Genomic DNA, 27,000 nt, shown 5'->3' on the forward strand with positions numbered 1-27,000 from the left:
TACGTAAGTTTCCTCGATGAATATATCCTACTAATGATTAGCTCTTAAAACCGTTATCCATAACCTACAAAAAGGATTCATGACTGTTTTAAAGTTTGTTTCAATTAAGAAACGTCGAATTAATATCTAATTCAATTAGGAAACGTGGAAACTAATCGTGAGTTTACTCATATTTGCTCCATCAAAATTTTATCAGTCATAACTTTGCTGATCTCGTTCCTAGCTGCCTTAATAAAATCTGCACATTTACTATCTAGCAAATATTTATTTCATTTTTGTATTTATCTAAAACTTTTTATTGCTTGATAATTCAGGTGGGTTAAGTTCAAGGACAATCTGTGTTTAGTTACAATTCTAAAACTGCTTCTGACTAGTTCTGTATCATCATATTGTATGGTTAAAGCATTTAAAAACGGAATTAACTTGTTATTTTTCCCTACCATATATTCCGTATTAGACCTTTAAAATAATATTCATAAAATAATGCCTACTTGTTGATTTAAATAATTTTAAACGAGTTTTATACCTTTTTTGTTCTTGTTTTCCTATAAAGTTACTCACACTACACTGTTAGAAATTTTGGAGTTTATTGAACTGTAAAAGGTTGCTAATTAATCCTTCTTAAATTGTAACACATTGTGATGGCACTTTATAAAGCGATTTTATCTATCAAAGTTAAATGATCGCCTTTAAACGAGAGACATAATACATTGCTATGTGGCATCCTTCACCGTCGTATACTCTCTTCTCAATTTGTGAGCCTGGGTTATTAGAACACGTAATTTTCTCATCTAGTCATTCAAAGTTGGCAGCACTACTCATCTCCACTATCCGACTCACTGGCTGATAAAATCTAATACCCTCCATCTATCACGCTAGATGGCAGCATCATGCATTATTCACCCCCACCCAGCTCACTTGATGACAAACTCGAATATTTTTTCTCTGTCACGTTATGTTGACTCACCAAGCCATATTCCATGGTTCAAATTTGACTTGATGATCAATAACTCAACTTTCCATCGTCAAGGTACAGAAGACACTACACAGAGACAACGTCTTTTCTTATTCAGAACTCTAAACGATAAAGTGGTGTTTAAATATTTAAATTCGTGCTAACTGAATTTAATACCAATATTATAAATTATGGACCCTTGACAAGCTTGTGAAATTAGTCATTTTAGTCAATTAGTCAAAAGTCTTATTTAAAATAAAAATGAACTGAGTGATTTTCGGCTAATGGACACATCGCAGTACGAATTTATTTGGATCCTTTTAGTTTATCCGTAGCAAAAAGAATCATTTTCATAAGAAAAGCTTGATAAACGGAATGAAATGTTATGTCTAATTTTTTAATTACTCAATTTGAGCTGTGTAGATGTCTTTAAAACCTTATTTTGTGATGTGACCATTTTCTTCACATTGTTCTTCGAATCTCTGTCGCCAAGGAAAATACCAAAAGCCATAGTTTAAGTGTCTCACACTTAAAACAAAGCGTTGATTTTAACCTATTTATGTGATTTTGCCTTGAGGAATTATCTGTGCTTTAGAGTGGACAAATAACTTAAATATTTGAAAAGTTATTATTTTTTTTCAAACACGCCAATGTGACAACATTTTTCTAGCTAGATAAAAATGATCAAAATCACTGTTTTATTCTTCGTTTTTGCAAATTTTTATGAATCCAGATAATGCAGCATTGGATTATGTTTTTATATATTAAGAAATTAGACCACAAGCGCTTTTCTTTTTCATAAAACTGTGGCTTTTCTCCGTATTGACTTTTTGCGCCATTTTCAGAATAAACATAGAGGGCGCTGGCTAAAGGTTGGCTAAACTTGATCTTCAAAAAACAACCTCAACACGCATTTTGAGCAATGTCTATTTTAATAAACGTACATTTTGAACCGTGCCTATTTTTTTAAACACACATTTTAAACTATGTCTTATTTTTCTGAAACATACATTTTCAGCCGAGCCTATTTTTTTAAAACTCTCATTTTGTGCCTATTTTCATACACGCTCATTTTGAGCTACTTACAGCCTAAAAGCTCTTCGCCGATTTACAATATCTTAAAATAAATATCTTGTAATTATAACTAAATGTACTTAAACATAGTCTGGTTTCGTGATTTAAACGAATTTCATTTCAAGTATACTAAACAGCTGCCAGACACTTGGCAGGTACTTAAAGTATAGGGAGGACAGAATGGAGTAAAAAATAATAATAACAGCCATAAAAGTTTTCTGTAATTGTCTATGGACTTACACTTTCGTGACGCAATACACAGTTTAACTGCTTTTTTTTTAGTATTCCTTTTTGTGCCATCGACAATAAAGATGCGGTTATGTTTTTGAATTTCTGTTTAATGTCCTGTCAATTTTTAGTTTTTCTTTGATTGTTTTTAAACGTGACTTACTTTTGATTCAGTAATACAAAACAGTGTTTGTAACCCTATTTGCACAAAGGACCGGTTAAATATTTCAGTATTTTATCTCGGACTTTTTTTTTTTAACAAGTTAGTAAAGAAACTTTTTACTTCATACATTTTATATTATCGTAAGGGTTATTTTCTATACCATTCATGGGACTATCCAATGAATGAGAAATACCACGTTTCTCAAAAGATAGCACACAATTACTCAATCATTAGAAAATTAAGTTAAAAACTTCAAACTGACCAAATACCAAGAATTCATGCGAACAAGATCAGAATATCAAAAAACTGAAGATCATTATTTGAGAGTAAAAGAGGAAAACATGACACGAGTAATGAAGAGTTCATATTATTTTAATTTATAATAAAAAGTGATGCCTAAAATCGTTGATTAATTTATTAAATTATTAAAAATATATTTTTACTTTCTTTTGGATAACAGTTTTTGAAAAAATGAGAATTCAGGGTTCGACTTACATACCAAATGTGCAATAGTGCATGAAAAACTTTAATAACTAATAACTTTAATTATTAACCTTAATAATAACATTAATAATTAACCAAAATTAGTCAAATAGTTTCTGAGTTGTCGAAATTTAAAGGCCTAAATTTAAAATTTAATGTATCAGGAACTATTCATCCTATTTGGTTCAAATTTTGTATTTTACCATTTAAATATATATTCTTTAAAGGAAATTAATATTTTTTCGACTATTATTAAATAAAATATCAAAGATGGTTAAGAAAAAAATTAAAATTAGTTTTTTTTTTGCGTAGAATTGTCATTAGTACTCGTAATCGAATATTTTAGTTGGGGATAAATAATCCGATTCGCTCAAAAAGTTTTCGAGATATGGTGAAATACGCAAAAAGTAGAATTCAAAAAAAAAAAAAAATCTATATATATATATATATTTTAAACTATTGACCTCTCTCCTGAATTTCCGAATTTCCTGATTCTGATTACTAGCCATATTCAGAGGGATAAGAATCCAAAACTGTCAACAAGTTCTTTTAAACCGCTATACAATTTAAATATTAAGAAAAATCATAAGGGGTTAAAAGTTATTCAGGCTGTTATTTTTTTTTTTTTTTGTATACACAAAATACGCCATTTTGAAGTCCGAAATGGGGGATTGACTTTACGGTGAAAATGCGGCAGTGGCACTTAAAATCGTTTAGTTATTGTCTGTTCTCACGAAAAGAAAAATCCAGAAATACGTTACACTAATATGTATCGTCTGTTTCTCGGTTAAATTGTTTCTGTTTGCCAACATTCCTCTGAAATGGAACAAACATATGCTGAAATTTTGTGGGATTTCGTTGATTTCTGCAATCGCCACTATACATTCGTTCGTATAGTGGCGATAATCGTAAAATACATTCACTTTCATTTTTCTTTATGCTAAAACGTTTTATCTTTGAAGGAGGAGAGATTATATATTTTTCGGCCGCGAAATATATTTTCTCAATAAGTTCTTTTAAACAGATATATTTATATTTTATAACCGTCGTTGAACAGCCGACCCAATTATGGGTTTACGACTAAACAAAAAGGGAAGGGCAATCAATATCGAAAACAAAAACAAATACTTATTTAAACAGAACAAGTTCCATATCTTAAGGGTGGAACCCTTCAGATTATATAAAAGTTAAACATATAATACAATCAATAGAAGCCGATACATAGTATTTGATGGTTCAAGAGTAGACTGATTCTACTGCACAGAATATCAGCCCTCTAGTGGGGAGATTTCAAATTAAGCTTATTTACTGTTACTACATTTCTCAATAACGACTACTAATGTTCAACTCTGTAGACTTGCAATTTTTAACCCAATCCAGAAGACAAGGGAACTCCTGGATAGAGTATTGGGGTAAATTTGCCTTCATGGAGGACTTTTTGATGGAATTCACCTGCATTTACGTTGCATAGAGAAGAAAACCTCAAAAACCTACCACGGTTAGCTTTTTCGGCAAGAGGACTCTAACCCATGATCCGTCTGCCACTGAGGATATTATCATGTCAGCATTGTAGTCGGTGCAAGTCGGATGCGAATTCGTATAGACCAGCCATCTCTGGGATTCGAACCCGGTTCACCTCATTAGAAAGAGAACGCTCTATCCCCTGAGCCATCATGGTTCGATATATTTATGTTTACCCGAATTGTATTTCCTTTTGTCTCTTTTAGATTGTTGCACTCTAATTTGCAATCTTACTTAAAATAATAATAACTAATTACCGCCCTGCTTTTTTGCTGTGTTCACTATTCTCCAGAAGTTCTTTGGCAGTACCTTTTGGATTGCTTCGTAACTCGAGCTCACTCGCTTGCTCATTTTATTTTACAACAGGCGTTGAACAACCTACTCTATTCTGAGTTTACTACCATAAAATTTTCAACTCCGTTTGTCTTGTAATTTTGAACCCAATCCAGAAGACAAGCATTGATGGGATGGGACTCTTGGATCAAGCATTCGGACAAATTGGTCTCCCTGAAGGACCTTTTGATGGAACAAACGCGCATTTCCGTTTCATGGAGAGGAGACCCTCCCATGGTTAGCCCGACGGCAAGGGGATTCTATCTCATGATCCGTCTACCACTGAAGATACTTTATGTCAGTATTGTGGTCCTAGCTAGCCGGGTGCAGATTTTTTATCAAACAGCCACCGCTAAGATTCGAACCACAGATCAACTTGTTGGGACATGAATGCTCTATCTCTGAGCTCTCGCTTGCTCATTGGATACTTATATTTTAGTCTATATTTTCATGTTCGCTGATACTCTTTTCAAACTGAAGTTCTAAAAATATGCAACACATAGGTATGCCCTTTGAAACTTTTGGTTATGCATATTTCATTCCGTTTATATGCATTATGATACTTACGATGTTTTATGCATTTCAGTTATATTTGTAAATTACATTTCTTGATGTGATTTTAAATTTAAGTGTTTAGAAACACAGTAAAGTTCTTTATTTTAAAATAAATTCGTAAAATGTGTAAAATCTAAATGAAGGGGATGTTGTAGCGGAATTAACTCTCAGAATATAGCCCTTAAATGGTATAGTTGGAATTATAGCTTTCTTGGAGACAAATAGTATGAAAACTAGACAAAGTGGTTATAAAAAGCTTTAAAACAAAATAATTAGCTTCACTCTTTGAAATAAAACTCTGATTTTTAACGATTCAACGATCCTTGAGCTGTATTTGATTAATTTTTGTGAATAATTTCCTCTCGAAATCACGTGATTTGGGACGAACTCTCAAATTTATGACTGAAATGCCTCGTCAACTCGGAACCACATCGTACTACAGTGAAGGATATTGTTAACTAAAATGAAGAGTAGACGATGGAAACTTGAGTGACAAAATATTTTTTTACTTTTGACTAAAGTTTTTTCCTCGAAAAAGTGAGGATAGTTATTTTGTCACTTTGACGAAATGATTACTCAGAGCATATACCAGGAAACGGTTTCGTCAAAAACGAAGATAGAAAGTTTCGTGAAATTTTAGTATCCATTTTTTACCGTGTTTAAATATACCTCATACTCCTGTTCTTCTGCGGGACAAAAACCAAAAATATTTATCAGGAATTATTTTACTTTTTACATTTTTAGCTTCTGAGATGCCTTCGGAATTAAGTTTTAATGATGATCTATAGTTTAAAGCTCCCTGAGTGCGATGCTGTTGAATGAAGAGTAGACAATGGTAACTTGAATGACAAAATATTTTTTTACTTTTGACTAAAGTTTTTTCCTCGAAAAAGTGAGGATAGTTATTTTGTCACTTTGACGAAATGATTACTCAGAGCATATACCAGGAAACGGTTTCGTCAAAAACGAAGATAGAAAGTTTCGTGAAATTTTAGTATCCATTTTTTACCGTGTTTAAATATACCTCATACTCCTGTTCTTCTGCGGGACAAAAACCAAAAATATTTGTCAGGAATTATTTTACTTTTTACATTTTTAGCTTATGAGACATCTTCGGAATCAAGTTTTAATGACGTTTTATAGTTTAAAGCCCTCTGAGTGCGATGCTAATAATTATTTCAAATTCGAATAAATAGGCATTTAATTGCGCACGCAATCCATTGTTGCTTTTAATGCTATGTTTTCATTGCAACCTTAAATGCAAATATACACTTAATTACACATTTCGAACATGAAATAATTTTTTTCTCTACTTTCTTTATAAAGAATAAAGTCAAAATAGTACATCTAAGTCATTTGAAAACAGAGTTTTTATTGGTTTGTTCATTTTTTCTTCTTCTCTCCTTCGAATCTTTCAGCTCGTGGTTGCAATCGCCTTTTGAATTCACAAATGTCAATTACCGTCGGACATTGGTCTTTTATGCTAGATCTGGAATGGTTTATTCGTTCATTTCCTTGTTGCGAAACTACTTTTTGAAGATTTCTTAAATTAAGAGACCTTGATTTTCTTTACCTACAACGCTTTTGTTTACACTGTAGCGGTTGGCAAAATATGGTCTGATGTCTTCGATTATGATGTAGAATGCTTACAATGAAATTTCGCAAGACCAGTATATTTCCTGTTTTGACAGTTTAAAAATTGTGCAAACTTTAATATGATACAAATAAATGTTGGACGTAATTAAAAATTAACTAGGAAATCAGATGTTCATATCGCCAGGATCACTTAAAGAAGAAATCTGGGTCTGTTAATGAAACGTTTGCGAAATATTTTACTGTAAATGTTGATCATTCATAATATTTTTTATTTTTTAAAAAGGATTTCACAAAATTTTTTTGTTTGAAAAACGGAGTCAATAACACCGTAGTTCATAGATTTAAAACTACATCTCCTTGAAAGACATTACTTTAAAGAGATGCAGTGCTTTTTTTTTCTTCTTAAGAGGTAGGAAAAAAAAAGAAAACATTTTTTTGACATTTATGAAAACAGGGACCTTATTTTCATGTTCCTAAAAGAAGGACCTTATTTTCACGTATTCACAAAAACAAGACGCTGGCTTGAAGAACCGGATTCTTCTGGAATTTTAGATCAGATATTGATTTTTCACAAAAACAGAACCTTTTACCAAATGTTCGTAGATTTACATACTCGTTTTTCCTACTCGTTTTTGTGATTTTTTCTAAAACTCTTGTTTTCACAAATGTATAAAATTATGGTGTACTGCACGCAAAAAAAAGAAGAAAAAAGAACGAACCACCCTGAATAACTTTTGATCTAATTAGCGGATTAATTGATTGATCTAATGTCTGGATCTTCACGATCTAGAACTCAATCTTTATGATTCGAGGGGTCCCCCTTTTCTGACCAAATTATTGGGACCATATTCCCCAGATGGCGGCTACCCCTACATTTCGAAGAAGAAAACCGAATCCGTTGAACAAAAAGGTATGTTTTTTCAGGAAAAGTACGTTTTTGTGTCTGATTTCGTAACTTGAAATATCGTTTGCACTAATTAATTAGTAGGTATATTTGAGGTTACCACCTCGAACCATTAAGATTGAGCCCTAGAACGTGAAAATCCGATCATTAGATTAAAATTTATTCAGGGTGGTGCGTGTTTTTTTTTTTTTTTTTTTTCATGCACTGTACTTTCTTAACAGATTTTTATAGTCTGGAATAATTCTATATCTAGAATCTGAAAATAATAGATGAAACATATTTTTTATAAATAAAATAAAACTGCTACTTTAATATGGCAGTATTGAATGTATATTTATTGAATTATAAATCGATAAAGCACTATAATAAAACATATAGTAACATTGAATGCAAATTTATAAAAGTAAGTAAATGTACTTTTAAATATTTTCTATATTCTTTAAGCTTCTAAATAAATGTCAAAATAGACTGTAGCAAGAATTATCAATTTCAAAATAATCACATTTAATTGTAGGTACAATATTTTCGAAATTTTACGCAGTTACCTTGGAGTCTTGTTTGCGTTGTACCGGTTTTAAAGTATTTTATTATTAGAAGTATGCTTAAAAAGGTAAATTCTACAGATATTGCGAGCTTTTGTCGCAAGTTGAAAAATAAATTTATTTGTTTATGATATAGTTTTATTTTTTTTGCATCATTCACAGTAATATTTAAATAATGAAGACATGTTTTGATATTTTTTTAAGTGACGCATGGTGATTATTTTTAATGATGCATTTAAGGTACTAAAAATATTTAAATTATTTTTGAGATTATTTTTATTTCTCGTCTTATTAATAAAACGTCAAATTATGAATATCACATTTATTTTAAGTTGGATTTTTATGATTATTCGCTGTTTTTTTTATTCGATGATGTCGTCTAACAGAAAACAAAAGGGTAAAGTACAATATGAAATCATAGAATGCAACAGTTCAAAAAGCCTCTTCAAAACGCATGCAAGATCGTGCTTGCATCTCGACTCCCACACCTTTTTCTAGTTTTGTTTGGGGGGGGGGGAATTCAATTAATTATGAAATTATTTTTCTTTTTATGCATCCTTTATGGAAACCTGAGAGTAAAGGTGACAACTTTTATGGTATGGCGAACTTTTTACGTGTATAAACTTTTTTGTTTGTTTATTCCATGATGGTGCATCTCGAAATCGGAATGGAAAAATATAATATAAAATCAATAAACACACCATTTCAAAAACTTATTCCAATAAATAAAAATACTAATCTTACATTATTCTTTTTAGTTTTGTTAGTTTTATTTTACTTTTTTCATTTGTTTATGAATTGGTTTCATTTGTTTATGAAATTGAATTTATCTTAAAAAGCTTTCTTTATTGAAATATCGATATAAAGATATAACGATGTAAAATATAAGAGGTAAAAATATTTGGAAAGAGATTTCCATTGTTTATCATTCATGGAAACATAAAAACATCGATGTTAAATTAAGCTAGATTTTTTTTCTTCTTTTAAATGTTTATGAAAGTTTTTTTGTTTATTCGATAAGGACGATGAGTACAAAATGCAACTTTTCAAAGAAACATTTCTGAAATACGATCACACACATACAAGACTCCTACATCTTTTTCTAGTTTTGCTAGATAAAAATTTTTCATTTGTTTTTGAAATAGTTTTTTTTTTTATTTGAATATACTCTCTGTTGAAATATGAAATATTTCAATAAAGGTAAGAATAATAACTGAAAGAAAAATTGGAAAAAATTTCCATTGTTTATCATTTATGGAAACATTAAAACATAGATGTTAAATTAAGTTAGAATTTTTTGTACTGTTTATGAAGTTGTTGTTTATTCCAGAGATGTAAAAGGGTAAGTACAATATGAAATCTTAAAATGCAACATTTAAAAGAAACAATTCAAAACATGATCACTCACGCTCAAGACTCCCACATTTTTTTCCAGTTTTGTTAGATTAGATTTTTTCATTTGTTTCTAAAATATTTTTTTATTATTGAATGCATTCTTTATTGAAATACCTGAGATATTAGACATAAGCAGTAGAAAAAATTCGATTGTTTATTTATAGAAACTTCAAAACGTCGATGTCAAATTAAGTTAGAAATTTATTTAAATGTTTATAAAATTGTTTATTTGATAATGACGTTCCAGTACATAAGAAATCACAAAATGTAACCTTTCAAAGAAACATTTCAAAAACAAGGTCATACACACAAAGACTACCAGATCTTTTTCTAGTTACGTTTGAAAATTTTTTTAAAAATTTATTTATGAAACATTTTTAATGCATCCTTTATTAAACAGGGTGCGTAGCGTTTTTAAAAGTGCTTAAAGGTGCTAATTTTTTATTTTCGTTTCTTTACCATGTTGATTTTCACTACGAATTATGCAAGAAGACACAGTTCACATTGTTCTATTCAACGTTTTTACAATTAATTCAACCCCAATCTATTTCGGCGCATTGTCAGGCTGTAGCGTATGAAAACGCCATTCGTTTTACATGATTCAAAATTTCATTTTTTGATAATTGTCAAAAACAATGCCAAAATTTTTTTTTGACATGACGGTTAAAACAAGATAAAACCATCAATTGTCAAAAACTTTCCAACCCTACCTAATTATGATATTTTTTAAAGTGCTTAAAAATATTTTTTGAGTGCTTGAAAAGTGCTTAAAAGGTGCTTATTTTTGTTGAATAATTTGGCTACGCACCCTGTTAAATAAAATATCAAAGTAGAGATATTAAACAAAAAGAGGAGATATTTTGTTTTCAAATATTTTTTACCATTAAAAATGGTAAAAAATATTTGAAAACAAAATTTCCATTGTTTATCATTTATGGAAACATCAAAACAGGGATGTCAAACTTATGTCGTTTTTTTTTCTTCTTATGTTCCTGAAATTGTTTTTGTTTACTCGATGAAGGCGCTCAAAAAAGGGGAAAGTACAATATGAAATCACAAAATGCAACGTTTGAAGAGCCTGTCCAAAACAAGATCACTCCCACATCATTTTTTTCAAGAGGAGAGCGTAAACAAAAAACAAGGTAACTTATAAAGAAAAGATAAACAGAGCGGAGGCTGCCTATTTTCAAGGACCATCTGATAAAAGAAGAGAAACCTGTACTGTGGGACCACACAATCACATGCACACACAACAAATTAATCGAAAACCCTTTTGTGTAGTCGCCCACGCTTCAATTCCATTGTGACGTTTGCTTTATGTGGTCTGCAGACAGCGTGGTGCCTTATTGAATGTTTAGCGATGATTTTGATTAAGAAACGCGCTCACACCTACTTCACATTCTTTTCCTCAAGTCTTCAAGTGTTGATCGTTTGCGGTTATGTTCGACTGTATAAGAAGGTTCTGTAACTAACGCATATAGGAGATAAATTAGAGTGGGGATAAAATTTGAATGTTAAAGAAAATGATGCGCAATACAGGATAAATATTGTAATAAAAGATGATCAAATTATTTTTGAAATTTACGATAAAAACAAAACAGTGTATAATATCAATGTGATTTGTTTTCTATTAATAAATTTTTATTGTAAAACCGTTGTTGAACATCCGGTCCAATTTTGAGTTTAGACTGCCGTAGGCTTGTGATTTTGAACCCAATCAAGAACACAATGTAACTCCTGGACCAAATTTTGGGAGAAAGGAGCTTTTGTAGAGTACTTTTTTTTAGTGAAACAAAAACTACATTTGTAATGTACGGAGAGGAAAATCACGAAAACCACCCTCTGTTAACCTGACGGCAAGGGGACTGTAACCCTTGATTTATCTACCATTGAGGATTTTGTATGACATCACTGTGGTCGGTGCGAGGCGGTTGCGGTATGCGTATCAATCAGCCATCACTGGGATTCGAACCCGAGTCTTCTCATTGGGAGGCAAGCGTTCTATCCCCTGAGCCACCACAGCTCTAAGTTATTAATTTATGGCATTTCTATGAAAAATGATCTTAAGAAAATGGCTTCCTGGATTTTTTAAAATATAAATTTAAATTTGTTCCTCCAATTTTTAACCACTTTTCCACATCTGCTGTTATTTCACCAATCACGTAAATAATGTTGGTCATTGAATGTTTGTAGTTATTTAGGATTATTGCTATACAACTCAATTTTTTCCAATTGAATTACCAGTTGTAAGCTCTGGAGGTCGATTGTTGACCTTTTGACCATCAATGCAAGAAACGAAGCTTGAATAGATTTATTATTTTCGTAGTAAATTATAAGAATTTTTATATGCTGTGGCAGCAGTGATCTAGGAAGTATCTAAAGAGGAGGGGGGATCTCTCTATATAATAACCGGGCCGGAATTATCTGAATATATATTATATTTAGTCTCATTTAACGGTATTTTTTTTTATTTATTCTGCTTCACTGTTTTTATTTTTCTTTAAATTTTGTTTGCAGTGATATTTAAAATAAGTTATTTTCCCCTCGGTGAGTAATATGTACGTATATTTCCTCTGCGGGGGGGGGGGGATGAGTAAGGAAGGATTTGGTTTTCATCGTGAAAAGACTTTAGCTTGCTTGAAATAGACGCATTTTGTTAGAATTCAGACACAAAAAAATTATCTATTTTTTTAATAGTAAATTTAACTACAGAAATATTGAGTGAAAAATTATAATCTTAGAAGGGGCTGTATCCCTTCATTTATAAAAAGTGAGGGGGCTAAAGCACCCTTTGCACCCCCCCCCCGCGGTTCCGCGGTACCTATGGGGCAGCTAGCCGCATGACTTATAAAAATTCGTTTAATTTACATATGATTTTTCCGAACTTATTGCCATTTTTGGTGAGAATCGGTGAAAAGGCAAAGTTCGCGCATTTATGCCGAGCGTCCTCTTAAAAAGACGATTCTGTTTCTCAAAAAATGAAAGCAGTATAAAACACAAGTGTTCATAATTTATGTTTATTCGGTTAAAACAAAATACTATAATGTAAACAAGAGAAATAATTTTATTTTGATTTGAAGTTCATCCATATACGGCGAAAGGTGTAAAAACGCACCATTTTCATAGATATTTTTTTTTTATTATTAACACTTTGACTTATATTTTTCATTGATTTTATTTTTCTGCTATTTTTTTAAGATATTTTATTAAGTTGTCAAGACATCTATATTATTATTAATTCAAATAAAGTAAACACTTTCTGCTGAGAAATTTTCAAACTACGCTAGTTTTTATAACTGAACCCCTTGCCTACGGCGCCTGATAGCACTTGCTATTCTGGACCATCAGTTGTACCAGCTATTCTGGCTATTCTGGACCATCAGTTGTAATAGTTAAATGATACAATGATGCATGTCGGCACCATTTTAATTCTTAAATAAAGTATTATTTTTCAAGCACGCAAGTTTTTTGTGTCTTGATGAGTGTAATTTAAGCATATTTCAATGAAAGTTATACCACATTTTATATCTGTAGCGTGTCTACCACTACAATTATTCAATTCCCATTCACTAGTATATAAGGCATGTTAATTCGATTCCATCTTGAGGTACATTTTGATAACATTCTCCCCACTTTGGTGACCTGCAGGCTTGACTTGATATCTGTGACAGTGTCCTCATCACGCTGTTTTTACTCAATCTCGATCACACATAACGTCGGCCTGTATATACTCTACTGCTAATGGCAAAGCAGGAGTAACCACGACCGTGAACTTAATACAGCTCTCACGATCACTCAAAGTCAGGATCAGTTTGATCGCCTGGTGGTACCTTGAAGATACTTTTCTTAATTGCTTATTCATATTCTTATATTATGCTTATTCTTATTGCCTATTATCAATTCTTCTCTCTTTCATTCATAAGGTAATCAAACAGACCTTTAACTCCCGCCTTTCTCAGTAGTGATTTGTTAAGATTGCATTTTTTGTTTTTCCTTTCAATGAATTTCCGATGCTTTATTTGCATACTTTTATTTGCCTTAGGATTCTAAAAATATACATTAAGGCTGTGATTAAGCAATATCTTCCATATCTATAAAAAATATACAAAACCATTAATAAAATGTATCCTGTTGGGATCATTTTATTTGGATATTTATTTTTAAACTTTTTTTAACACTTAAGATATTTTTAGCCATTATTAAAAAATCTGCAACAATCACGCAACATAAAATGAGTAATCTAAATTTCGTTCACATCACGTTAAAATGCGTCTCGAAAACCTGATACACGCTGTTACTGTCGCTAAAACTTTCAATGTCTGTTTTCAATGTTTAATTAAAAATAAATAAATTAAAATAAGCTTTATTTTCAAATAGCGTACTTAAAAAAACCTTTGGTGTTAATAAAAGTGCGGTTTGTGGTGTGAATGCAATTTTAGAAGTTTATCGTCATTGTGGGGATTTTATAATTAGTCATGTAATGACATGCCAAAAGAGAATTTTGAATTTCACAAAATTGCCTGTATCATGTGCAAATAAAATTTCCAAAATAATCGAAATAGTTCACCTCTCCCTTCTGAATAGTTTTATCATTTCTTTGTTTATGATTTAAAATTTTTTTTTTTTTTAAACTATTTGATTTGAAATGATTCTACTGCTTAAATGTCTTAAGAGTTGAATACTTAAAAAAATAAATGAATAAATAACAAAATCCGATTAACTTATATAAATTTTAACTAAAATTAATATGTTTGTCTAGGATACACATATCCTTTTTGAACTTAAGAGCACACTTTAGAAGACTGGTGGACAGTGGACACAATTTATTTTTTTAAGTTAAATTCTTAGAGTTCACTGAAAATTGAACAGCGATGTACACATGCAAAAAGCTGAGCGGGTGCCGTGGTGCTAGTAGGCATAGAATTAAATAAATGCTATGTTTATGTCATTTGTGAACCAGAAACCATTTATCAAAAGTTTTCTCTAAGAACCACAAAATAATTACAGTACTTATTACCAAATTGTTATAATAATTTGGTACACTCCTTAAATTTTAAATTTGTAATGACGTGCTAGAAAATTATACTTATAAAAATTATGAATTACCTTCAAAGAATATCTAATTTTATACCAGGAATTTTTAACAGTATTCGTTTTATACAATGTAAGATTTAAACAAACTTTTCAGTTTTGTTTGTCTTGTAAGGGAGAGGGGATCAGTGTGTTTCCATCACAATGTGGTAGAAATTAACTTTAATATAGTTGATGTTTGTAATAAAAGGTACTATCTGCTATATCGGTGACTATTTCAGAATCTCCAAGTATGTGCCTTTTGTTATTTGTTTAGTATCTGAATAAGCCGACCGGACTGTCACGGAACTGGCCTTGCATCAGAAAGATTCTGGGTTCGAATCCCGGACAAAACATGGATGCTCTTTCATTCTCTTTACTATCTGTCTTAACTATGGGAGCAACGTTGGCTGAATTGAGTGTCAACGCAGGTGGGCATTGGAAAAAAAAGTACATATCTGAATATATTTTTCTCCAAATAATATAAGTGGAAAATAAAACCGTATAGTTTTTACGTTTAAAAATATAAAAAGTAAGGTAAATACGTTACAAGATGTCATTATCTTTAATATGACTTATCAATTTCTTCTGAAAAAAAATTATTTTTTTTATAAGGCCTAACAAAATAAAAAAAATTGTATGCTTGTTGTATCTTGGAACAGTGCCAGTGTTGTACCTTGCACCGGCCCGTGGTATGTACAGCAGTTTCAGTTAAAACAAGTACATTTACCTGTAGACAATAGCAAAACGTGCATTTTTATGTTCTTAGTAAGCTTATATTTTTATTAAATAATTTACAAAAAAGGTTTTTTGGTATTACGTTTATGATTCATTTGGTTTATTTTCATTTATGCAGATAATTTTGAAAAATAAATTTTAATTGCATGAATGTCCAAATTCAACCAACCAACATGTTAAAAGAAAATATCTCGGAATGAGTGTTATTCAAAGAATACCATTCAATGGTTCAAATTACAACATGTGATGATTCAAGATATAGCACCAATTTGTACCTTGGATCACGTTTAAAAATCTTTTACTATGTCGATAAATTAATGAAAAAAGTACAATATTATAACTTAGCTATTTTTGCTTTTAGGTTGTATACAAAGATTATCTGTTGCTGTAATAATCTCTTGAATGCATTAGTCGTAGATAAAATATTCTTTATTTATAAATACTGGTTTTTAATATTATTTATTCTACTCAAAAAATGCTATTAGAGCCGGGATTTAAATTGTATGAAATTAGACTATAAAACCTAAATAATTTTATGTTTTATAATCAATTTAAAATAATTTTTCTCTTAGAAAGAATGGATTCCATTGAATGATACAACACTTTTTCGATGATTATCTTTTTGAAAAATATATCAGATTGATTACGCTGATAGGTGATATCATTTGACGTAAAACGTATGTCGTCAGTACTACGGCATTAATAGCGTGACGATTTTATTTCCTTATTCTAATTTATTGATATTTATTGGTTTTAATAATTTTACTAAATGCGGTTTATTGTAAATTGGTGTATATTTTAAATAACTACTTCCTAGTATTACCTCCTTTTTCGAGAGGGAATTTCAATTTTTTCGAAGGGGTCAAAACTAAATAATTGTAGGGTGCAAAATTTTAGATAGTCAAAAATTTATTTTGACCATAAAAAGGATGAAAAACAAAGAAAGGAAAATGAAACGAAGAGAGAGAGAGAGTGAGAGGAAATGAAAGGTGTATTATTTTTTTCAAGCACTAAAAATCTTTTATCTTAAGAATTAATAAATGATATGACTCTCATTAATATTTTTGCTGCTGATCACCGACCCCTATGCTCGCATAGCAATGGCCAACACATAAAAAATATATATAGGAGAGTAGGGTTGTCCGTGTAATGGACTAAAACCGGGTACCTATATTAGTTCTGTTTTCAAACCTTCGTGCACCTCTATTAGTTCTCTATTAGCTCTGTTTTCTAGCTGATAAACTCTGAATTACACTGTACTATTCAAGAGGAAGGGCGGTTCTACCTTAATTGAAATAATGTTGTAAACTCACGGCGTCAGTACTGATAAGTTTGTATTACTATTAAATAAAGATTTCAAAATATTAAAGCAATTAAAAATGATAATAATACATCCTATGGAAAATAAATATACGATTTTTATAAACGTGTAGCGGTAAATTATTCGTTTTGATTTATAAATCATCGTAATTTTTTCTAGAATCAGTTTTTATATATTTATTATATCGTGTATTCATATGATTCATATTAATTTCCAGAACTGTATGTCCTTCTTCGCTAACGAGTGATAAGACTTTTCATATGTTTTATATTTATACAAATCGTTTTTTCCCCCTTCTGAAACGTGATTAAGTTTATATGTTAGTGAAATGGTATATGATAAAAGAATAGTGCCCGCCGCTAATAAAATCACTGGATAATAAAATCAGCCGCTTTATAAAATCAAATCGGCAAGAACCAAATCGTTACAATATTAATGCATGTTAAAAGCATCCTTTAATAAAATCAATGCCGCCGCTTTTTAAAATCAAAATTTTGACTACATAATAAATCAAACGTGCAGTATTTCATCTTCTTTTGTTCTTATTAATAAAATTTTATTTTTCGAAGTTTAAAGATTTTTTTGAGGAAGCAACAGTTACTCACAAGCCTGTGAAGCTGGCGTGGCTAGCATTTTCCTGCGATATACATAGTGTAAGAGTTAAGGAAAAATGTGGATGGTAAGCGGCAAGTTCATAGAAATCAATGTCAATTCCTTGACTTGAATGAAGTTTGGAGAAACCTATCTCACTCAACAGGGGGTCGAATTCTTATCTTACTTTTTATTGAATGAACCATAGAAGGGAGAGAAGTTTCTTTTGTTATCTATCTTAACAGAGAACATGAATGGATTTCCAAAAACTGTGCGCATGTTCCGTAGCTATTGACGATAAACTGCAAACATCAGGAGAAAAATCTGATTTTGAAATTGTTACAAACATCAAAAATTACAAAGTTATTTTCAATCAAGAAATGGAGGAATCAGACTCAGAAGATGAAATGAACTCATCAGTGCCATCTTCAATGGAAGTCAGAAAAGCACTTAATGTAGTGCGGCAAGCTTTAGAACTGTTGTCATTCCCTGGGAAGGATAGCTACGAAGTCTTTTTCTTTTAATACCGCCAGATGGCGTTCTTTTTAAATTTGTATGTGTTTGTTTGCTTTTTGTTAATAAACTTTTACTTTCTGTCTGAATCTCGATCCACGGACTACAGTTGGTAGCAGAGCGTGGTTTCGATCCACGGACTACAGTTGGCAGCACGGCTGTGGTTTTGAAAATTATGACGCAGTAAAATGTTTCACTTAGTTTCGCCGTGATTTACATCGTTTAGATTCCAAAATCAAAATGAACAGGGATCTGCCGAGTATCCCACTGCTGAACAGTGAGAATTTTTACCAGTGGAGTATTAAAGTCAAGGCTTTGTTGACACTTAAGAAAATTGCTAATGTGCTAACTGAAGAAGCCCCCGTTGAGCCAAAGTTGCGGGAACAATGGACATTAAACAATGATGATGCAGTTGCATACATACAACTATCGCTTTCTGATGACCAAAGTCTTCAGTTCGCAAACGAAACTAATGCAAAAATTCTATGGGAAAAAATTCAAAGCACATTTACTGGTAAAACCGAAGATCGAAAAATCGATGCAAGTAACGAAATAAAAAATCTTGAAATGAAAGAAAATGAAAATGTGTCAGACTATATTGCAAGATCACGAGGACTTAAAACGAAATGTTCATCACTTGGACTGCAAATTTCTGAACGAGAACTTGTTTATTATACTGTTAGAGGATTAAGAGGAAAATTTGCAAAAATAAGAGAGATCTTGAAAACCCAACGCGAAAAACAAATGGAGGAAATTTTAGAAATACTGCGGGAAGAAGAAAACATCTTATCAAAATTAAGAAATGATATTCCCAGACGAACAGAAGCATTCGGAGTAAAACATAAAAATGAAAATAGAAGCAGGAAGAAATGTTTCATCTGCCATAAAACGAATCACCTAGCTAAAGACTGCTATTTCCGAAACAAGAACGAGGGAAATCAAAACCAAACATCTCAAGAAAAAAGAACATTTTCGAACTATAAATCGGGCATGAACAAAATCAAAAACAATAACGTTCATTGTGCATTTGAAAATCAAGATAAACATTCTAGTGAAAATTTCGCACTTACCGCTGAACAAGAACAAAACCAAATAAATTCTAGTGCTACTGATAAAAACAAAACTGTTTTTATTTTGGATTCTGGTGCTACTTCACACATGGTAAAAGATTTAAACTTTTTTGAAAACATTAATCATGTAAATGGAATAATACAATTAGCAGGTAAGAAGTCAAATTTAATTTCAAAAGGAATCGGTATTGTAAAAGCTACAACAACAGTTGATAATTGCAGTAAAAATCTAACAATATACGATGTAATATATGTTCCAGATTTACGAAACAATTTAATTTCAGTATCTAAATTAATTGATAAAGGTTATAAAATAGAATCTAAAGGTAATGATATTTTGGTTTTAAGTAATGACAATCGCAGTGTTTTAAAAGCTGTAAAAGTAAACAATCGTTTCGAAATTTTAATGGAACCGTGTAATAACATTTCACCTAAATTTTTTGATTATAATGATGTAAAAAATTCTGAGTTAGAATGTAATGAAGTAAGTAATTTGGATACTTATAATATTTGGCATAAAAGACTATGTCATTTAAATCCGCAATACATGGTTAAAATGCAAAATGTTATAGGCATAAATTTTAAAGATTTTGAAAATTATCATTGTGAATCTTGTGATATAGGTAAAGTAACTCATAAGAGTCATCCATCAGTTAATATTGCACAAAGTAATTCTGTATTAGAGTTAATTCATGCTGACCTTGCAGGCCCTATAAATTGTGATTCATTAGGAAATTCAAAATATTTTTTAGTACTAGTGGATGATTTTTCTGGGATGTACTTTTCTTATTTTTTAAAGCATAAAAATGATGTATTTGAAATGTTTTGTATGTTTAAAGAAAGATATGAAAATTTAATGAATAAGAAAATCAAAAGATTCAGAACAGATAATGGTCTAGAATTTGTCAATAACGAGATTGATAGTTTTCTAGAAAAATACGGGATCATACATGAAAAAACAGTACCGTATAATCCTTCGTCAAATGGGCGTGCTGAACGAGCCATAAGAGTATTAGTAGAAAGGGCTAGAACATTATTATATGAAAGTGAATTACCATTAAAATTCTGGGCTGAAGCGATAAATTTTAGCACTCACATTTCTAATCTAACACCACGTAAAAATAAACAGAATCTTCCGATTGAAATATGGTCAGGAAAAGAACCTAAACTTAACTACTTAAAAGTATTTGGATGCGTCGTTTATTTTCATATACCTAAACAATTCCGAAATAAATTTGATGTTCCGGGAAAACGTGGGATTTTCGTCGGTTATTCTAAAGAAAGGCGCGCTTACAGAATATATGATGTTGATAAAAATATTGTAATTGAAGAGCGATCTGTTAAATTTAACGAATCATTAAGTGGAAGTAAATTTCTAACAAACAAAAATGAATGTAGCATATGGAACATTGAGGATTTGACCCAGTTTAATATAACTCTACCACAGATCGAAACTGAAACCCAAAACTCCCCTCCAAATGAATCAAGCAGTGAACATTCTTTTTCTCATAAATCTTCTCAAGAAAGTGCTGATTCACAAAATGAAAATAATCAAAATACTCCTGCATTAAGACGTTCTGAAAGAATTAAAAATAAAATATCCGCTAACGCGAACTTAGCCTTGAAAGGATCATCTATTCCTCAAAATTATGACCAGGCGATAAATAGTAATAAATATACCGAGTGGAAAACCGCAATGGAAAACGAACTTCTTTCGATGGAGAAGCATAAGGTTTTTGAATTAATTGAGAGGCCTAAGAAGGAAAAAATAATAAAAAGTAAATGGGTGTATACAATTAAAAATGACAATAATAACAAAATTTACAAAGCGCGACTTGTTGCAGCTGGATTTAATCAAATTAAAAATGTTGATTATTCTGAATCATATTCACCTGTGGTAAATATTGAATCATTCAGGTTATTGATTGCTTTAGCAGCAAAATTGGATTTATTTGTTAAATTTTTTGATATTAAAACTGCTTATTTATATGGTGATATTGATGAAACTGTATACATGGAAATACCTCCAGGTTTTGAAGATAAATATGGTAAAAATAAAGTGTGTAAATTAAATAAAAGTATTTATGGTCTACCTCAATCTGGTAGAAATTGGCATATAAAGTTAAAAAATGAACTTAAAAAGATTGGTCTCACTCAACTTGCATCTGACAATTGCGTATTTACTAAAATTAATGATAAGGATTTTTTCGCAATTTGTGTATACGTAGATGATTTGGCAATATTTTCTAATAATTCAAAATTATACAAGGAAATTATTTCAAAACTTAATCAAACATTTGAATTAAAAGAAACAACTAATGATTCAAAATTTTTAGGCATTGAGATTTCACAAAAAGAAAACGGAATTGGTTTATCTCAAACGCATTACATTGAATCTTTAATGAAAAAATATGGTTTGGAAAATTGCAAGAAAACAAATATTCCCATATCTAAAGGTGAAGATAGATGTTTTAACCCTACTGATGATTTAGTAGATCAGACTGATTATCAGGAAATCGTCGGTGAACTTTTATATTTAGCAAATAGAACCCGACCAGATATTGCTTTTGTAACTAGTTATTTATCACAATTTAATAAACGTCCTGAAAAAAGGCATTATGTTTTGGCCAAGAGAGTTTTGAAATATTTGAACGGTTCAAAAGATAGAGTTTTGTTTTATAGTAGAGAATTTGGTTTTTTAAACTGTAGTGCGGATGCAAGTTGGGGCAATGCAGAAGGAGGAAAATCTTTTTCAGGTTGTGTAATTATGATAGGTAATTCTCTCATAACATGGAAAAGTAGAAAGCAAAGATGTGTTGGACTATCAACATGTGAAGCTGAATTATTTGCTGCAGCTGACACAGCTCGAGAACTTACTTGGATAATAAATATGTTAAATGAACTGAACTGTAAAAAATTTATTGATGCTCCTGTTACTATGTTTTCTGATAGCCAAGCAGCTATTGACTGGTTGAATAATGGTAAATCTTCTAACAAAACCAGGCATGTAAACCTTAAATTTCATTTTGTGAGAGATATGATTGAAGATAAAATATTGAAAACTGTTTATAAGAATACTAATGATAATATTTCTGATTTTTTAACTAAAGCTGTAACTTTTGAGAAGTTAATTTTTTCTTTGGAAAAAATAAGTTTAATTTGAAATTTATGTTAAGAGAATTAATATTTTTTATGTATATTGTTATATGTGTTAAAAAGTAAAATCCTTCTCGCAGGGGGAGATTGTTGTCATTCCCTGGGAAGGATAGCTACGAAGTCTTTTTCTTTTAATACCGCCAGATGGCGTTCTTTTTAAATTTGTATGTGTTTGTTTGCTTTTTGTTAATAAACTTTTACTTTCTGTCTGAATCTCGATCCACGGACTACAAGAACAAAGAGGAGGAAATATCGAAAACTATAAAAAACTCTCAAATGATGTTGAAAAGTTAATTTTAAATACTGAAACTCAAGCAACCATTGATCGGTTATTTGCAAAAATTTTGTAAATTTAATCTTATGTAGGGTTTTACTTTATTAAAATAATTAAATTAGTTAAAATAAAACATTAATGTTGTCATTATTTCAGCTTTTAAAGTGTGTGCATTTAGAATACAAAATTATTTTTTTTTTTCCAAATGTTGAATCGCCTCTTAATAAAATCAGCCGCTTAATAAAATCAAAAGAGCATAAAACGAAAGTGATTTTAATAAACGGCGGGCACTGTACTTATGTTACGACACTTATGTTTAGTCTAATGTGTATTTTTTTTCTATTTAGGTAAGTTTTTCAGTGAAGTTTTTGGCAATATTTTGTTGGAACCTGCAATATGTGGCAATATTTTGTTTCCAATGAGGACTTGCATCGTTTCCAAATTGGTGTGCTCGAACTTGATAATATTCTCAGTGAAAAAGTTTTTAGGATTTCGAATCCTAAGGGTAACATTCGGTAAAGTATAAAATCAAAATTGAAATTTAATTCGTGAGTTATAAAGAGATTAATGTTAAGCGATATTGAAATTTTAATGTCGCGATATATCATCAGAAAAAGAGCAATATTTAACGATGTATCATGATATTTTTTTCAATTTAAATAATTTGTCAAAATTGTTATTATCTATTGGTCAGTATTTTCGTTATCCAAATGAAATGTACCAACCTTTATGATGTCAATTGTTATTTATATCTATAAGACTTATGATATCATATTTGATAATTTTCACACATTCGATATTTATGGTCAGATTTATTGTTCACAATATATCGCAGTGATACTATCTTAAAATATCGTTTTTACTGTTTCAAAATATCGATATTTCATGGTATACCGGTTTGTCGCCCAGTTATAGAAGGGATATCTTTTTTTCACAGTGCTAGCGAGAATAAGGTTTTATGTAGTTTTTTTTAAGGTTTAAGAACTTATGTGTTTTTTTTTAAAGGATTTCATCTGTCAATTTAAAATGATACCCAGTAAAAACAAATCTTCTGGGCCGAATCAGGGAAACTTATTTTATTTTATAACCGTCGTTGAACAGCCGACCCAATTTTTGAGTTTACAAATTACTAATGTTCAACTCCGTAACCTTGTCATTTTGAACCCAATCTAGAAGACAAGGGAATTCCTGTATCAAGTATTGGGTGAAATTTTACTTTCTTGGAGGACTTTTTTATGGAACTAACTCGCATTTGCATTACATGGAAGGGAAGACCACGAGGACCTCCCACGGTTAGCCTGACGGCAAGAGGACTCTAACCTATGATCCATCTACCTCTGAGGATATTTTACGTCAGTGGCTTACGTCAGTTCGAACCCGGTTCACCTCATTGGAAGGTGAACGTCTTATCCCCTGAGCCATCACGGCTCAAGTGAAAGTTATGGTTGCCAACAGTCAAAACAGGCGGTCTTCATCTGGTTGCCGTTACTTAAAACAGTGAAAACATGCCCGGGCGACCAAAACATTCGCCAACAGGAGGGCCGAATGGGCAGCCGCCATACCCTACCCTATTTAAGCATACTGCGGCTTAAAAGCCCGCTTTTGGCCCTTACCAAAAGTCGGAAGAAACCAACAGTGACTGGGAAGCGAGCCGAATAATTGGGCCGCATTTTGCCGGCAACCAGATTTGAACCTGCTACCTCCCAGAATGACATTTTGGCTACATATTATCGAGCCCGGTGTAAGCCACAAATAAGCTGCCACAGTTTTAAACCTTTTTTTTAACTAACACTATTGTAATATTTTGCTGGTACTTAATTAATGAACTGAAACATTCAGTTAATCCATATTTCACTAAATTTAAAATGGAACTACTTACTTAATATTTAATGAAATGATAATTTTACTTAAATTTTTGCCCATTAATTAAGCACAGATATTAGCTGTGTGACATTTTACGGCACTTCTTTAAAATAACTGATCATGGTAGCAATTTTGAATCACTTGTATATCCATTTTAGATTTTAAAATACGTAATATTTTAAGGGTATTTAAATAACTTCTTGCAGAATATATAAGAATATTTACCGTCTGTTTTAAATATTCATGGAAGTAAAATCTGCGAACTCTGTGACTAATTTCTATTTTAATGGAAAACAACTCTGCTTGTAACTTGGAGTGTTGGAATGATTTTTTTTTTTCAATTTAAAAACTAAATTTAGCGTAGTTTTTCTTCTTCTTTTACATAAAAATACTTAGGTGTTTTGGTAGAAAAAATTCAAGTTAAAAGAGCAAATTATCGAATTTTGAATATGATTCGAACACAGCTTGTTGGATGTACTATTCTATAATCAACTGGCAATGAATTTATATAAAATGAACATTTCTTCAAATGCTTAAATAGCATTATACGAAGGACAGAAATAAACCAATTTTTAAAATATGAAATTTATTTTCTACTTTTCTAACATTTAGTGAAGGTTTATAAAGATAAAAGAGAACAAACTATATTTTAAGCAACATAACAAGTCATGAACGAGTGATTTTTTTACGACTATGCAATGTTTCGCATTTCATAATACTTGCATGTGACATGACAAAATTTCGCATTCAAAATTCAAATTTTAGAGAAACTTTTTTAGCTTAAAAAATTTTGACAATAACAAAAAACATTAGGATAGAAAAACTTCAACCTCCTTGTTGCAAATATTATTACTTCCAAAATATCTTTTGATTGTAAAATTTCATAAATTTTCTAAATATTTCAGAAAAAATAATTCCTTAATTTTTTACGTGAATTAACACTTTTGGACAAAATTTTTACGTGAATTAACACTTTTGGACAAAATTTTTGACGTGACTTAACACTTTTGGACAAAATGTTTGATACTTCAATGCAACTTCTGATTAATTGCATATTTTTTTTAATAATTTTTTTTTTAAGCACTTGTAACAAATAAATAACTTTTACTTAAAAATGTAAGTGCATGAAGTTTTTTTTTTCTTATTTGAATTATGAAAGCTTTGTTGAAAAAAAGCTTATAATTTATTTTCACCATTAATAAATTTCAGTAAAGTTTTTATGGCTATCTGAGACTAGTAGTGTAACTCGTAGCTTTTGCCTAGGAGTAGATAATGATAGTGGCTATTCCAGCATGTCTTGATGCTCAAATCCTTTTCTTGAAGATATGAGAGGTGGTTATGTCACAGTGGATCCTCCTTAAGTATTATAGTCGTTCATGGATGCAATATAATTATTTCAGTTTCAGTTCTAAAAATATTTTTACCTTTGCGATTAAAAAAAACTTTATCTTTCCAGAGAGAAGTGCCAATTTAACTACGCCTTGATTTTTATTTTTTTAACTTCATAAGCTTATTTCATAATTCCGGAAGTTGTTCACAATTAAGTTCTTCCAATTTAGAGTTCCGAACCCAGTTTTACTTCAAAACTTCATCATCCCGTTATTCTTAATGTCTGCCTCTATTACCAAGGTCTAAGCGACTCAGCGTATTCACTTTTAGACCCAAGATTTTGATGATTGTTTTCTTTTTATATTTAGACTCTCTGTAGGTTCATCTCTGCACTCTTTCTCCCCCCCCCCCTTCCTCTTGTTAGTGAAATTTTTATTTTTGGGAAGACGTTGAACGTTTTTGGACCGTCATCTTTTTCGGTGTTTCCTGCAATTTATTTATAGAGTGGGTATTGTATAATCTCTTTTTTTTCTTCAATTTTGTGAAGTTCACTCTCAGTTTTGCTCATTTTTCGTGGAAAAAATTCTTAGTTGTCGACAACACGTTTGTTGATCAGCCGACTGTTGCTGTTTAACTCTGTAAGTGTGTTTTAGATTTTAAGGAGTCAATGTACCAGATTTAACTCTCATTGATAACTGAAGCCTTATTCTTTTATAATGCGTTTCATGTTTTATTATGGCTTTTTTTCAAGAGTTATGAAACAAATAAATCATTCCGCGTCCATCACGTTATTGCGCATCGCAGAAATTTGTTTCCGTAATTATTATTTTTTAAAAAATATGAATAAATCGTCTCCGTTCTTTTAGTTTTTCTAATGCTTTTGAATACCTATTAATTGAGACCGGAATAGCCTGGTTGGTAGGATGTTTAGAAATTCGAATCCTGCCGACCGAAGAATCTCTGTGTATTAAATGGTGATTGGTGCACGCTAAATCTCGCGGGGTCAAAGCTTTACAAGTTCCCATAATACCTCTGGGGATGCTGAATTGGAGATTGATCGATCTCTGGCTCAGGTCAAAATTAAGATCTGTGGATGAATGAATGGGTCCTCCTTGTAAAACGGGCTGTTTTGTATGACCAAAGTCATATTCTTGGCCATGAATGACACCACTGACAAACACGAAATACATCTTCTGCATTAAAAATTCACTGGAATTCAAGCACATTGCTGATATTAGCAAGTGGCATAAGTAGAGCCGCGGTGGTTCAGGGAATAGAGCGTTCGCCTTTAAATGAGGTGAACCGGGTTCGAATCCCAGCGATGGC

The 27,000-nt window shown here is 31.1% G+C and overlaps 1 protein-coding gene across 2 annotated transcripts in view; it reads left to right on the top strand.

Moving 5' to 3' along the window:
- raw (NDT-like domain-containing protein raw) overlaps positions 1-27,000 on the top strand; it is a 149,652-nt gene that overhangs the window by 49,616 nt on the left and 73,036 nt on the right. The window lies entirely within an intron of this gene.

Source organism: Parasteatoda tepidariorum, chromosome 1 (genome assembly GCF_982258835.1).
Source record: "Parasteatoda tepidariorum strain Cologne lab strain chromosome 1, Ptep-v5.0, whole genome shotgun sequence".
In the NCBI taxonomy this organism is placed as follows: domain Eukaryota; kingdom Metazoa; phylum Arthropoda; class Arachnida; order Araneae; family Theridiidae; genus Parasteatoda; species Parasteatoda tepidariorum.